Source organism: Lathyrus oleraceus, chromosome 5 (genome assembly GCF_024323335.1).
Source record: "Lathyrus oleraceus cultivar Zhongwan6 chromosome 5, CAAS_Psat_ZW6_1.0, whole genome shotgun sequence".
NCBI lineage: Eukaryota > Viridiplantae > Streptophyta > Magnoliopsida > Fabales > Fabaceae > Lathyrus > Lathyrus oleraceus.
Window position 1 is genome coordinate 614,573,603 of NC_066583.1, and position 9,733 is coordinate 614,583,335.

At 38.4% G+C, this 9,733-nt stretch overlaps 1 non-coding gene across 1 annotated transcript; it reads left to right on the forward strand.

The window, feature by feature from the left end:
- The first annotated feature begins 5,458 nt into the window (after positions 1-5,458).
- LOC127089537 (small nucleolar RNA R71) lies at positions 5,459-5,565 on the forward strand. Its single transcript, XR_007791118.1, has one exon. It is a non-coding gene; the product is annotated as a small nucleolar RNA R71 (small nucleolar RNA).
- The last annotated feature ends 4,168 nt before the right edge of the window (positions 5,566-9,733 follow it).

The window sequence follows — 9,733 nt, forward strand, 5'->3', positions numbered from 1 at the left end:
TCAAAGAAGATTAAGCCTCCCTAATCAATGCTAACTTATCAACCTTCAACTCATTGATCAAAAGGAAAAAGAAGAAGAAGAAGAAGAAGAAGAAGAAGAGAGATGAATAATGGAAAAGGAAAATGGAAAGGATAAAGTGCATAAGGTGAAATAAAATATACCAATCCATGTGTATTGACCAAATGACATTGAAAGTTAAAGTCAAACAATGAGAAATCAGAAATGAGATGAAGATTGGAGGTCAAACAATAAGCAAAATATTTTTGGCATTTTTAATATTAAAATAAACTTGAATTAAAAATAAAAGAAAGGTCAAACTTCAAAATCACTTCAAATCAACCTTGAAAGGTCCAAGTGATTTATCCTAAGTTCAATAAGGTCAAACAAAGTTTGACAAAAAATTTCAGCATTTTTAAAAGTCAGAAACTATTTTTTATCAATTAAAAATGAATAAAAATAACCTAATTGAATTAAAATCTCAAATAAATCTCAAATCAATTATAAAATTGATGAGAATATTTTTCATAGATTCATCATCATCCAAATAGGTTAGGAAAATATTTTTGTATTTTTTGAATATCAAAAACTATTTAAAATGAATTAAAAATAACCAGAAAAGATAAAATTCACAAAAAATATCAAATGACAAAATAAAAATTATTAAAAATCAGAATTAGAAACTAGAAATTATTTGGAGAAGAATGCAATTGGTCCCATAATTTTTGGATTAAAAATGAGGGAGTTATGAATTTTTGAAATAAAATGAAATTAAAGAAAATAGAATGGAAAATAAGAAAATGCTAAAAAAATCCTGGCGCGTTAGATCTCCTTTCATTAAATGATGTGGATGATCTGAAGGCAGTGGTATGCGCGCGCATCATAGGACTAAGTCAGCTGAGTCACACAATGCATTAAAATAAGTCATAACAACTGATGGTCACGATTAGATCTGGAAAATGCATCCAACGATCCAGATTGGATCTGGAAATGGGACGGCCACCGGAGCCACCTTCTTCTCCGGTGAGCATGAAGATTCCGGTGACATTTGCAGGTTTCAAAAGCTTAACCAAAAGACACGATCTATACACCGTTGGAAAGCTGAGATGATGTACATCATCCCTGTATCACTCAATTCCACTCTAGATCTCTATATTGAGAGAAATCAGAGATGGAAATTCTGTGATGTTCAAGTGAACTTCATGGATTTCAATAATTAAGTACCCAAATCAATTGCCTCTATGAAGAGGACTTCAGCCAACACAAAATCCAAGCAAATAGATCAATAATTGGTGAGATTCGAAGAAAAAACCAGTTGGAGAGCAATCTTGAATTCTGGAGATTTGAGCTTGCTTCCTTTGGCAAAATAGAAGATCAATGGAGTATGAGAGAGAGGCTTAGGAGCTTTAGATCCAAAGATTCAACCAGATGTAGTTGAATTTTAGATCTGAAAAATTTGAAGAAAAGTGAAATAGCTCCTTTGGTGAGAGGTTAGGTTTTCAGTTCTGCAGCATTTCAGGTTGATTCATGGATGATATTTGAATGGAGTAAGGCTTCTATATATAGAGGGAAAGGCAAGGCAAGTGTGATTCAATCCGTGTGCATGGAATTGGATATCCATTGCATGGGCTTGCATGATCATGCAAAAGGCCCAAATTCAATGCCAAATGCAATCTGAAATGAATGTGAGATGATTTGGACACGCAGCTTGGAGTGAATTGGCTTGTGCATGGAGTTTTGATGTGTTATGCATAATTGAACCAAAAACTTCCCCTCTTCGAAAGTGCCATTTGCCAAATCCAAACATGAGCATGTGAGTAATGGTTGGAAAGGTTTTGATGTAAGGAACAATTATTATGTTGGGAAAAAATCCATTTGAAGTGTGGAAATTGGTGAAATTGGAGTTTAAAGTGTAAGGTGCAAAACATGTAAAGGCAAAGTTTCTAAATTTGGCCAATGTTCAAGCCCTTCTGTTTTGATGATGCAAGCCTCAAATGAAAAGACCTCCAACATCAAAGTTGTAGATCTTTTCAATATAATTAAAATGGACTTAAATTTTGCATCATTTGAATTTTTGATGAAAGCGTTATGGGCACTTGAAGTTGGACTTTTTTGCCTTTTAATGCATTTGGTCCAAAAGGACCTATGATGTCTTGCATTATCACATGTATTTCCTTTGTGATTTTGAAATTTTGTTCAACATAACATTTGAAGTAGACATCTTAAGCTTTCCAATGCATTTGATCCCATCTCAAAATCATAAAAAAAGAATAAGTTATGTCCTTGGGAAGTTGACCTAAAATTAGGGTTTCAGTCAAAATGACCTATAATGTATTGGAATGGGAGATGAACTTCCAAGCTTCAAATAAATTTTTTATGAACATGAAATTTGTTCATATTGTCCTTAAGAACATTTTTGCTTTGGGGATCATCTCCATTTGACCAACACATAAAAAGTTAGGTCTCAGTGTATTTCAAAATAGTCAGATGAATTGACTGATCAACTTCTCAAGTCCACAACTCATATCTGGATGAATTGATGATTGAGGGAACTTAAATAAGTTCAAATATGCATGAAATGATGAATTAAATAACTTCCCTTGATTGTATTTGATCATGGGTTGAGGTTGCTTCAAGAGCAAGGCATTATGGTGCACAGATGAATTAGGGTTTCTTTGGGGAACAAACCTCAAACCCTTTGACTTGCTTTGATCAAAATGATGAATTGAGATGCTAGGGAGGCATATTTGATGGATAAAAGCTTTGGGAACCATTACCATGCTTGCTATCATCTTCTCTTGGCCATATCTCTGCACAAAGGATCTCCTTGAAGCTCTTGACCTTGTGATTGCTTAAGCTACAAACAAAAGATGTTAGTGACATATTTTTGTGCTTTTGGTTAATAAACAAAATGATAAAAACAATGATATACAATTCAAGCATGTTTGGTGATCTCAAACCACTCACAAGGGATCCCACCCAAAGGTAAGGGGAACCAAGATGCTTATGATCCTTGAGGCAATGCAAATGCAATGTTATGATGCTATGAGGGATCTTAGGGCCAAAATTGGGGTCTTGCACTCTCGACTGCTGCCGGGGTGATGAATTGATGTCAACCCTTGTGCTCAATCAAGTTCTCAAAACACTGAAGATCAGCATAATGCAGTTACTTGCCATAATCCCTAATTTTTGCATAAGTTGCCCCAGGGTGGGGTACTCAACTTATCGGGAAATTCTTTCTGTTTTATGTCTCTAATTTTTGCCTGGATTGCCCTTTCAGGTTTTCAATCCACTGAGACGCTCATTTTTGCCTAAGCCGCCCTTTCGGGTTTTCAACTTAGCGAGCTGTTCTTTTTCTTTTCAGGCGAAGTATTTCTTGACTGCATCTGCATTCACAGGACGAGTGAACTCTTCACCATCCATAGTTGTAATAATCAATGCACCTCCTGAAGAGGCTCTCTTAACAACATATTGGCCTTCATAATTAGGAGTCCATTTTCCTCTAGAATTTGGTTTGAACGATAAAATCTTCTTGAGCACAAGGTCACCTTCTCTGAATACACGAGGTCTGACCTTCTTATCAAACGCTTTCTTCATCCTTTGCTGATACAACTGGTCATGACACATGGCAGTTAATCTCTTCTCTTCAATCAAATTCAATTGATCGAACCTGTTCTGACACCATTCAGCCTCAGTCAACTTGGCTTCCATGAGCACTCGCAATGAAGGAATCTCAACCTCTACGGGGAATACTGCTTCCATACCATAAACAAAAGAGAAAGGGGTTGCCCCTGTTGAAGTGCGGACAGATGTACGATACCCATGCAAAGCAAACAAAAGCATCTCATGCCAATCCTTGTACGTGACGACCATCTTCTGAATAATCTTCTTAATGTTCTCGTTCGCAGCTTCAACAGCCCCATTCATCTTGGGTCTATAGGGAGAAGAATTATGATGTGCAATCTTGATGTCCATGATTATGAAGTCGGTAGGAATGTAGAATTGTCCTACACGTACTGGAACATTCTCTAGTATACCAATAGAATATTTGATTGAGCGGTCAGCTAGTTGAACATACATCTTGGTTGGTCTTAGTTCTCCCATGTTGAGCCTTTTACAGATGGATAAGGGCATTACACTAATGTTGGCTCCTAAGTCGCATAGAGCTTTGTCTATGACAAACTTTCCAATGACACAGGGTATGGAGAAACTACATGGGTCTTTCAGTTTGGGAGGCATGTTGTTTTGGATTATTGCGCTACACTCAGCAGTAAGTGTAATTGTTTCGTTATCCTCGATCTTTTTCTAATTGGATAGGATCTCTTTAAGAAACTTGGCATATGAGGGCATTTGTGTGATAGCTTCTGTAAAGGGTATTGTGATATTCAGTTGCTTCAGAAGTTCAACAAATTTCTTAAATTGCCCTGCAGTTTTAGAATTTGCGAATCTTTAAGGATACAGAATGGGTGGTTTATAAGGTGGTGGAGGCACATAAGGTTTTTCTTTCTCTTCGGCCTCTTGGGTATTATCTTCCTTCTCCTTCGATTCACTTACCTTCTCAGTTGTTGTTTTGTCAGGTTTTTGGTACATGGCAGGATTTTGAAGTCTTGGATCTATGGGTCCGTCTAGTTCTTTTCCACTTCTCAATATAATGGCATTTGCATGTCCTTTTGGATTAGGTTGTGGTTGTCCAAGAAATGTGCCAGTAGGAGCAGCAGTAGATGCTTGTTGTTGAGCCACTTGTGAAATCTGTGTTTCAAGCATTTTATTGTGGGTGGCTAAAGCGTCTACTTTGCTTGCTAATTGTTTGAGTTGCTCACTAGTGTGTATGTTTTGGTTCAAGAAGTCTTTGTTTGTTTGAGCTTGGGTAGCTATGAAACTTTCCATCACTAATTCAAGGTTGGACTTCCTATGAATGTTAGGAGCATTAGTAGCTGGCTTTTGATATCCACGTGGAACAGCAGGTGCTTGGCCAGGTGCATACAAGGCGTTGTTGTTCTTGTACGAAAAGTTAGGATGGTTTTTCCAACCTGGGTTGTAGGTATTCGAATAAGGGTTTCTTTGAGCATAATTCACTTGATCAGTGGAGACTCCTGCTAATATCTGACATTCGGGTGCAGTGTGTCCAGGAACTCCACATAACTCGTAGTTTGGAGTTACGGCAGCCACGGTGGCTGCGGGTGTTATGGTCAAGTTGTCTAACTTTTGAACAAGGGAATCTACCTTTGCATGGACATGGTCAAGGCTACTGATTTCCTACATTCCACCTTTTGTTTGGGACTTTTATACTGGAGTTCTTTCACCTCCCCATTGGCAATGGTTTTGGGCCATGTTTTTAATGAGTTGATAGGCTTCGCTGTATGGCTTGTCCATAAGTGCACCGCCCGCGGCAGCGTCTACTGTCAGTCTTGTGTTATACAGAAGTCCATTGTAAAATGTGTGAATGATCACCCAGTCTTCGAGACTGTGATGTGGACACATCCTCATCATGTCTTTGTATCTATCCCACGCGTCGTAGAGAGATTCTGCATCTTTTTGTCAAAATCCGTTGATTTGAGCTCTCAGCATAGCAGTTTTGCTCAGCGGAAAATATCGGGCTAAGAAAACGTTCTTCAGTTCTTCCCACGTAGTGACTGAGTTAGATGGTAAGGATTACAACCAAGCCCAAGCTCCGTCTCTTAGAGAGAAAGGAAAAAGACGTAGTCTTATCGCATCTTGAGATACACCATTCGCCTTCACAGTGTCTGCGTACTACACAAACTTGGTCAAATGTTCATTAGGGTCGTCCGTAGGATTTCCAGCAAATTGATGTTGTTGGATAGCTGATAACAATGAGGGTTTCAACTCGAAATCGTTTCGATCGATAGCAGGGGAAACAATGTTATTGTGAGGTTCTTGTTGGGACGGGGTAGCGTAGAACTTAAGAGGACGATTTTGTGGTCCTACTACATCCATGGTTGGTTTTTCAACTGGTTCAGTAGTAGGAATGATGATATCGGGAATATTGTACCTTCGTTGGTACTCTAGTATTAGGCGTCTTAAATATAAGAAACGCTCTAATTCTGCGATTGGTGGTACTAAGTTTTCGCCTTGTGAGCGAGTACTTGGCATACAGTCGAGAAATAAGGGAAAGGAAATTAGTTTTTACCTCAATCTATACTGCACAACGAAAGAATCACACTATTTGACTAAATCAGTCCCCGACAACGATGCCAAAAACTTGGTACGTGTCGTGACTGTATATAAAATATAGTCTATCAGATACTTGACTGCAAGTGCACAGTCTAGTCGTTTAGTTTTAAAAGATATCGAACCCACAAGGACCGATGGTCAAACTAATGTTATCAATGTTACTATGTACAGCGAAGGCGATGATTTTTAGAGGTTCGGTTCAACAAAAATTAAATCTAAAGAAAATTAAGTTTTTAAGAAAATATTAACGAAGGGATATTAGTATGCAACGCATTAATTGTTAGGGATTCGATAAGTCACCGGTGTACATTTTAATTACCAAATACCTTTCAGTAGAAAATACTCATTTAAAAGGCTTTATCTCACACTCTCGTGATTGTTGACTCGGACTATACTTTTAAGTCAGAATGTACGCTCTCGCTGTCCCATTTGAAGTTAAAAATAATTTTTGAAAATAAATAAGTTCTAATTGCTTTTAAAGTGCTCTCGCTGTTTTTAAAATCAATGCCTAGTTTTTACTATCCAGTTCGACCCTCACGCTCTCGCGATTGTCGGTTATAACCTTAGTTAATTTCCCACTCTCGTGGCAAAACCGTATTAAATAGCTTCTCACTCTCGTGACAAAGTTAATCAAATTCAAATTAAAAACCACAGCTAGGAAGATTATTTGAGAAAAGAAGTTTACACCGATTATTATTAAATCCCGTCTAATTAAATTGTTTACATACCGATACCGGTAGTTTAGTCGGGCATGTTAAATAATGCAAACACAGACGAACAGAAACAATTTAACAATAAAGTAAACATGATTATTTAATAGTAAAGCAATAATAATAATTGAATAAAAAACCTGGAACTTTGATTAATTGAATATGCTGAATCTTGAAGTACTTGAGCAGTCCTCCACAGGTCGGTAGGATTCTGCTTCTTCGAAACAAATGCTTAAACTAAACTAACTAAGTTACAGTAGTTCCCCAATGTAGGAAACTACTACTTTTGGCTAAGTGAAAAACAGAAAGGAAAGGGAAAAATCAAAGCTCTGAATGGAAGGGTAAACAAATTGCAGTCAAAGAAAATAATGCTTGCTGAAGAAAAATAACGTGAAAACAAAATTGCCGGAGCGAAAAAAGGCAGAGGGATAGGATTCTGCAGAGAGAGTGAGAGGTTTCCAACTTCCATTCTTTTATAGTACCCCTTGGTCTTCGTGCTTGAGAAAAATAAGGAGGACTTAGTTGAGTGAGGGATTCACGGGAAGGTGGTTTAAGGAGCGAAAACTGGGGCGACGTGGACCAGTTCTGTTTGAAACACATTACGCTGACTTTGCATACGTGATGGTCGTGATGGACTTGTGGCGTTCATCACAATCAAGGAGAGCGTGACGATCGTGATGGTGTGTGACGGTCGTCACATTCACAAAATTCATATTTTTTTATTTTTCTGTTGTTTCTCTTCTGTTTCTTCTTCTTTTCCTTCCTTTTCTATACTTTGCTCATTTAAGCATGGGAATTGAAATACCTACAAAAATAACTCGAACACTTGCAGAATAATCGGAATATAAATGAAAACGGTATGATTTTTGAATGTAAATCAAGGCAAATATACGATACATTTTCGTGTTATCAAACTCCCCTATACTTGAATTTTTGCTTGTCCTCAAGCAAATAATCAGTATAAAATTCGAAACACTAGTTAAACGCAAATACATGACACATTTCTAATTCGTACGTGGTTGTTAGGTATTTCGTTAGAATGACAGATACTCAAGTAAAACACTAAAGATACAGTAACGACACAAGCAACAAGCATTAACATAAATCTCTCCTCTCTACAAACCAGTTCGAAACATGCTATTATAGCTCAACCTAATGCTTCTTGTTTCTATTTCACCCGGTTTCATTCTAGCGCAATCACATTAAGCCCTTTGCCTTTACACGCACTTAGTGAAGTAGCCGGTTAGTGGCTTTGATCCTTTTTTTAGCACAGGGTATGGTACACTAGTGTGGTAAACCCTTTATATATCCCAATTGAAGGTTGTGGGGGATCGAACCGTAGCTCACCCTACCGAGTCCAGTACCAGGTACCTCTGAACCAACCGACAAAGGGTTTTTCTTTCCTTTTGTACATCTTGCAACCGTTTGTATGGTGCATTTTCAATTTCTCAATAGCAAAAGTATGAAGGATCTTCTCAATTCGTAGGTATCAATCACTTATATTAATCGGCTCTTCACATGGTTTGTGTTTAAGACAGTGTTGACTGCTAGTATAAACTACTAGGGGTTAATCTAGAACGGAAACTTAAGGTATCAGTATAATGGGTATTCAAACTGATCTCGCAAAAGTGAGAGATCTAAGGTGTCAGGACGGTATCAATCTTGTTAGATTTTTCTCAGCTTCCTAACAGAACCTATGTAAGACAACCTATATACTCGTAGGGTATGCATTTAACATAAAAACAACTTTTTTTGTTATGGCTAATTAGATAGAAACAAATAAACGAAAGACAAATTTTTTGTTATGGCTAATTAGAAAGAAACAAATAAACGAAACGGTAAGGATTCCCTCTCACACTTAAACAAAGCATTATCCTCAATGCGGCAAAATAAAGTGAGGAAAATGGAGAAACAGGAGGATCACTACTCTTCGCCACGACGTTGGGCTCTACGTGCTCTAACTCTTGCTCGTGCACGTTCACTTCTACCACGCTGGGTAGGGTCCAAACCCACATGCTGAGTGTATTCCTGGATGGCATCAACACGATGTGTCAAGGCATGCATTTCTTCGGATAGTTCCGCCATCCCTTGGTCCTGCTAGTTTGCATAGTCATGTTGGTCTCTTTGTATTTGCTGGATCGCTTGCATCATTTCGGTTTGGCGCTCTTCCATCCTCTGGTTATGTCACAACATCTCAGCATAGATGTCTTCCATGGTGGCGGGTCGGCGCTCATTTCTTAGTTGGTTTCGGGAAGATGTCTCTGCAACATGCTCAGGAGGTGGCTGGGGGATCTCAGCAGGTATAGGTTGAGGCACCTGTCGGTCCAGCTCTTCTTCAATTTCATCAGCTCCATTATTTTTAGGATCTTCTTTAATGGGCTCAGGAGCATTCAGATCAAAAGTCCAATTTTCCATGTTCTGCAGATCTATACGATTCCTGTTAGGCATAATGACGCATCAGACTATCTTGTTCCGAACCACGGGGTGGTATCTCCCATCGTCTCTGATTTTGATAAGGTGCGAGGAGTGGTAATAGTCGATATTAAGGAACTCGGCTGGCAAGGAAGGTAAGTTAGCAAGCCTATCTCCCAGATTCAGGCCCAATGCTATGGAAGTGATGATTCCTCCAAAACAGAATGATGTGTTGCCTCTCATGCAGTTAGCCTGGATGTTGGCCAATAAGAACGGGGTGACATTGAACGCTGTCGGAGTGAACACACAGTGAAGGAAGAAAAGCTCCTTAGAGTTTACTTTATGGTTGTTGACTCTTCCGAAGACCGTGTGTCCTAAGACTCGGTGAAAATATCTGATAGCCGGGTTGTGAATGTATGTTG